Source organism: Nesoenas mayeri (genome assembly GCF_963082525.1).
Source record: "Nesoenas mayeri genome assembly, chromosome: 1".
Lineage (NCBI taxonomy): Eukaryota > Metazoa > Chordata > Aves > Columbiformes > Columbidae > Nesoenas > Nesoenas mayeri.
In genome coordinates, this window is record NC_137541.1 from 159,945,323 (window position 1) to 159,951,322 (window position 6,000).

Consider the following 6,000-nt stretch of genomic DNA (forward strand, 5'->3'; position numbering starts at 1 on the left):
TGAGGAAAAACTTTGACATTTCTTATGGCAGTGTGGGGTCTACAGGCTGAGAGACTAAAGGAATTTCATTAGCAGGATGACGGTATTTATCTGTGATTACACATCGTGCTGATGTTTGTAGTTTGTTATTATTTCATTTGGCTTGGGAAGGGAAGGAACGATATCACTGGGAAGTTTTTGCTGGAATAGTTGAGAACTGATACCAATGTTGTTCACAGGCTGAGGTTTGGCAGGAATGAACACTTTATATTCCTGCATGGAGCTGGCTTCTCAGGGGTCCAGGAGCACAGTGCGAGTAAGAAGAGCTGTGCCTTCTCCCATCTGGTCCTTGGCCCTGGGCTGAGGGAATTCTCCTTTTCCTTTCTGTCTCCCAACCTCCTCCCTCCTGAAACATAAGCTGACAGCAGGGCCAGAATCAGAGGAGGGAGGGGAGGGAAGGAGAGGGTAAGGCAGTCACTGGCTAGTCTTGATCTATTCCTAAAGACAGATGTGTACTGGTATGCTCACTAGGACAATGTCTAGGGCTGAAGCCCGTACTTAACACATAGTGGGAACAAGAGCTTCTCTGCTATGTTCCAAAAGCCTATTGTCTGCATTTATTGTTCCTGGACATCCTGAACCAAATGTTGATCCTCACCTTGCATACTTGAGCTGATCAGTGCTACATTTTTGAGTCCGATGGAGCAGCGTCATGGGGAAGAGCTTTGAAAACATTCAAATTGTCCAAGTCAACATCATCTCCTTGTCTCAATCATCTTTTGTCTTGTATGCATAAAATGTCTTTTTGTCTTTCTTTAATATCAAGTTCTTTACTCACAGCCAAGAGATAATTCAACCTGAAAGCTTTTTCAGTTTTGAGGAAGGACTCTAAAAGAGGCTGTGTACAGATGTAAGGTGAAATACGATTGTTGACATGACTTTAGTGAGCATAGAACAAAAAATACTTTTTCATTTGGGCTGGCAACTACAATATTTCTGAAAGTTCTGTATCTACTTGGCACTGCCAAACTTGTTAGCTATCATTTGCTTTTCAGAATTGGTCAAATTCCAAAAAGCAAAGAGTTCTCAGAGATCTGGAATGGATTAAGTGGAAACACCTTCTGCAGCAGGTATTCTACAGCTCTGAGTGATGCAATGCCAAAGCCTCTGTTATATTACACATACATTACAAATGCTCCGGTGTTCTCCAAGTGCCTTTCAACAGATTTGCAGTGGGCTCAGAAAGTAAAGGATTTTGATTTAGACAACTGTAATCAGATGTCAGTACAATCTCTTGTTTCCTGTCAGTAGCATGTACAGGTCAGCAGTGGGAAAACATCCACTTTGCAAAAACAAAACAAACCAAACAAACAGTTTGATTTACCTTTTTTTTTTTCTTTTGTGGTATTCATTATTGTTCCAATGTAATACAATTAATCACACTAATTCTTACAAGAAAATGCATTTCTTGACCAGTATATATCCATTGTCTGACTCCTTATTGGGATTTGATGGAAGCGAGAGTTGTATGATTACTGAGAAGGGCAATAATGACGTAAGAATAACTACTTAATTGCCACCTCCTGAGGTCTGGACACTTACAAAATCTCATTCAGAGAAGAGAGATAAAACACATTTTAAAGCAAAGAATTCTTTGTCTAGTGACCATGCTCAGCTCCGTTATACACACACACTTCACAGATCTCTGTCTAAAGTCCAGCAAAGCCTCATCTGGCCATAGCTCCAGTGAAACTGCCCTTGGTGTTAACATCTTCCACAATGCTGGCATTACTCACCAGTTTCATTTTCCTTTCGTGTTTTCTAACTGCTTCAGATGGTTGAATACTAACACTGCTTCTTGAACATAGGTAGACAGATAATGTTTTGAAAGTGGTGCTTACAAAACATATCTTTTTGTTCCTTAGGTGAAAACACGGAATTTGCACCCTTGCCATTGAGTACTTTCCTCTGATAAAACTAAGATATGACTACACATACAAACAGTAAAAATAGAAAGTAAGAGTGAAATACTTATTTGAGGGGATACAAACCACTCTAAAAAAAGAAAATGCGAAGCAGTCTATATCACTAATGTGATATACATATCACTAATGTGATATACATATCACTAATGTGATAAAATTGCAAAAAATAAGGAAGGAAAACGTGGCTAGATAAGAAACCATCTAGGTCAAAGTGACCTACTTGGGTAATGCTGGTAAAGACCACTTCATTTTGCAGAGGAACACAAACCTTGGCAATTGTATCTAAAAGTTAAATAGCTCTGATAATGTGAAATCACTGAAGTAGAATTTAACTTTCTGGCATACAAAAAGGATACGATGTTTTGGCAACAAATTCCTTTGTGATTGCTGTCTGTTCTTGATTAGCCTCTTTCATTCCCTGTCTCTGTTCTTTGTTGATGCTATTGTGTCAACTCTCCCTGTTCCTTTACCAGTTCTTTACTACATGTCCATTCTGTAATGTAAAACCTTGGCAGACATAGACGGATGTCATCTCAAAATGAGATGAGTTCTGCCTGAGCTGCTTTACTCCTCCTTATGCTCACAAACTTTCTAGATATATATTGAAAATATGTATTTCCTGTTTCGCTAGAACACATTATTTCTGTGAGAGATGTCAGATTCTTCTGCAAATAGTAATTTAAACATCAGGAACTGATGTAATTTTAAACTTAGTTTTGAAATGTGTCCTTTATGGAAGATTTGGTTCTGGGGCATAACCTTAAATTAAGTAGTCACAAGATGATTTAATTTAAGATAAAAGAAGTAATTAAGGTAATTTTGCAACTTAACTCTCTGATTTTGAAAGCAGAAATGGTGATGAGTTCATAGGACTTACTAGTAAAATCAGCTGCTTTATCTTTAGGGACTCAAATGTAGAGGAAGTCTGTAACCTGCAGCTATACAAAAGGGAAAAAATATCTCCAAACCTACTGGAAGAATAGGGAAAAGTGAGTAACAGAGACCATTTTAGCCTGTTAAAGTTCTTATCTGTAGTCCAGAATGCAATGGGACAACGTTAGGAATGTCAAAAACCAAACTGACTCATGGGTCAGAGAGAACTTCAAAGTAAACAACAAAAGATCTTGATGCGTAAGAAGTAAGAGAGAACAAAGAAAGCAAATGTGAAACAGCTGTATGGAAACAAAAAGGTAAATATTAATGCTATGTTGGTATGAATCCAAAATGAAGGATTGGTTCCAGTAAGGGACGTGGGCTGTGCTATAGCCAGCACCCAGTCGGCAATGCCTGAATTTATTATGCATGGACTAGGGAGGAGGTAAGCACTACAAATGGCGTATCTGAGACTGTTAATAGAGAGTACCAAAGGGTGGTCTAAGATGCCGTCTGTCTCCTGGGTTTGAGCACGCTATCAAGGGCTGCAGGAGGTGCTCCAGTGAGGCCTGAATCAGCGCTCTGCTTGGTACCTGCACTGGGGTGTAGATGACTGGCTCATGGCTTCCTTAGCAAAGATGGAGAAGAGGAATAAACCAAAAAAGGCAATAATAAGTTCTGGATATAATATATTAATTAAAGCTGTCAGCAATGAAGTGGAAGCCCTTTCCTCAGCTTGTGTAAATCCAAACCCCCAGGTGAATCCTGCAGACTACATGACCAGCCAGTGGATTATGGAGCAAATGGGATGGAAACACACTTCAGCTCCTGCCCTAGGCAGCCACACAGCTGCCAATGCAAGATTCATGATTTCAGAAAAGACATTGAGCCTGGCCCTGGAGCATAGCAAGTCAGGGACTTGGTCATATAGGGAGATACCCAACAACTAGTCTCATCTTTCAGTCCCTGAATATTTGATGCTACCCAGTGTAACACGATAAAAAGCTGGAATAATTTTGGTGTGAGGGACCACCTAAACACAGGCTGATGTAGATAATTTAGACCTGTGTTATCTTTATCCCTCAAAATCAGCAAAGCAGAAAAGCTTCCATCTGGTTTGTTCTCCCCTCCTAATTGATATCAGTACTTAGTGGGATACAAACTCATTCTGCAGTGTGCAAAACTTTTCAGGATTCTTCAGGGGGATATTAAAGCAAAAATGACACAACATCTTTATAATTTCCACATGAGCAAGGAAGTCAATACATCCTGCCATCCAGTGCAGAAGCAATCTGTGCAGGGTTCACTTTCTGGATGCAGATTTGGGCTTCTTCTCCTGTAGCAATGCTTCAGTGCCTCTGTATCCTTCAGCTTCCAAAAGGTGCCTGCAGCGTGACCATGCTGCTGAAACCACTTCTTTCTACCAAGGTCTTGAGGGAGACGTTGTCACTAGGCCAGTTTTAGAAATTAAAAATTCCTGCATCTCTAATGACTGGATCATCTGCAAAATCTTTTAATCTAATTTCCAAATGTTTCAAAGTAACAGAAGTCCCATTCTTTGCTGCAAAAAAAAAAAAAAAGGAACAGCAGGTCTACCAGTTCCCCTGATTCTTGAGTAGTTTGAATAGGAGCAGAGCTTTTATCTTCCCCAGGAGACAGTCTTAAATCTTTTTATTACCTCAGGGTTCAGATGGAGCAAAACTAACATATTTGCTAAGATGTTTGATTTGGCCTGTATTTGGGAACTCCAGCTTGGGGTTCATGTAGATGATGTCTGCTTTAAATTCTCAATCTCATGATTTCCATGCAGTTTCAAATAGATGAAGTCCTTTAAAATGATAGTCAGTAGTACTACTCTATATTTAAAACACAAATAAAACAATGCCTTTAAAAAGTCAATTTCTTCTTTAAAACTGTGCTACAGTGATTTTGTTGAAAAACCTAATGTACTCAATTCAGGCATTGGGCCTGTTGAGGATAACACAATAGTACTTAATAATTTTATTGCTTCTTACGAAGTGTTCTGTAGTCACTCATGGGGATATGAACTAAGATCCTAATCCTGAGAGAGCAAACTGATCTTTTTTGCAACTGTTTTGCAGTGATATCAAGTGGATTGCCTTAATGTGCAAGTATCATCAACCATCATTGCTCATGTTTGCAAAGCCCACAGACTTAGCCACGCAGATATTTACATTACATCATCTGAATTAATACAGGGCCTGGGCACATACATACCCCTCCCAGTCTGTAATCCAGGAACTGCTGCCCTGTTACACCGCTCCAGGGAAAGCCTTCAGTTAAGCTTATTACGAACATATTAATGTCTCAAGCAATAGCAGATAAAATGGTAAACAAAATTATCCAGTTCAGATGCAGACATAGTTCAGTGAAGCAGAGCTGAGCAATGACCTCACCATGGTGTGTAACAGATGCTGCTGTTAGACTGAAATCACTTTCAATGCAACAAATATATCATATTCTTAGGTCTTGTTTATCTGGACATGGTTCGCTTTCCCTTTCCCTTATTCCTGCAGCCAGAAGCAAGTGGCTAAGCATGGGAACCACAGTAGACACCAGTACCATTCAATGCTGGTACACAGAAACACACCGGAAAGAAAAGTCAAACATTCCCCATATTTCATTGCCTTTGCTGTCCTTTCCCATCACCTCTAACCAACCTGCACCTCAGAGGCCTCAAAGCTTGGCTCTGCCCTCATCTTTTCCAAGACCTGCAGCAGTACCACACTTCTGAGAGCCAAGACAGCATAAGATGACCCACTTGCTAGCTGTCTTACTCCTACCTAGTTACTGGCAAGACTGCATACACAAGACAGAGACACCATTCACTGCACTCTGTGTCATCTAGATAGCCTAAAACTGTGTCCCTGGCACTTCTTAGTTTACTAGTACAGAGATGGTGTTGCTCTGTCAAAGACATCCCCAGCAGAACAGCATTAGAATCATAGAATCTATGGATTCTAGAATCAGTTGGAAGAGACCCTCAGGATCACTGAGTCCAACCATAACCTAACCTAACCCTAGCACTAACCCATGTCCCTAAGAACCTTGTCTAAATGCCTTTTGAACACCTCCAGGGATGGTAACTCCACCACTTCCCTGGGCAGCCTGTTCCAATGCCTGACAACCCTTTCTGCGAAGA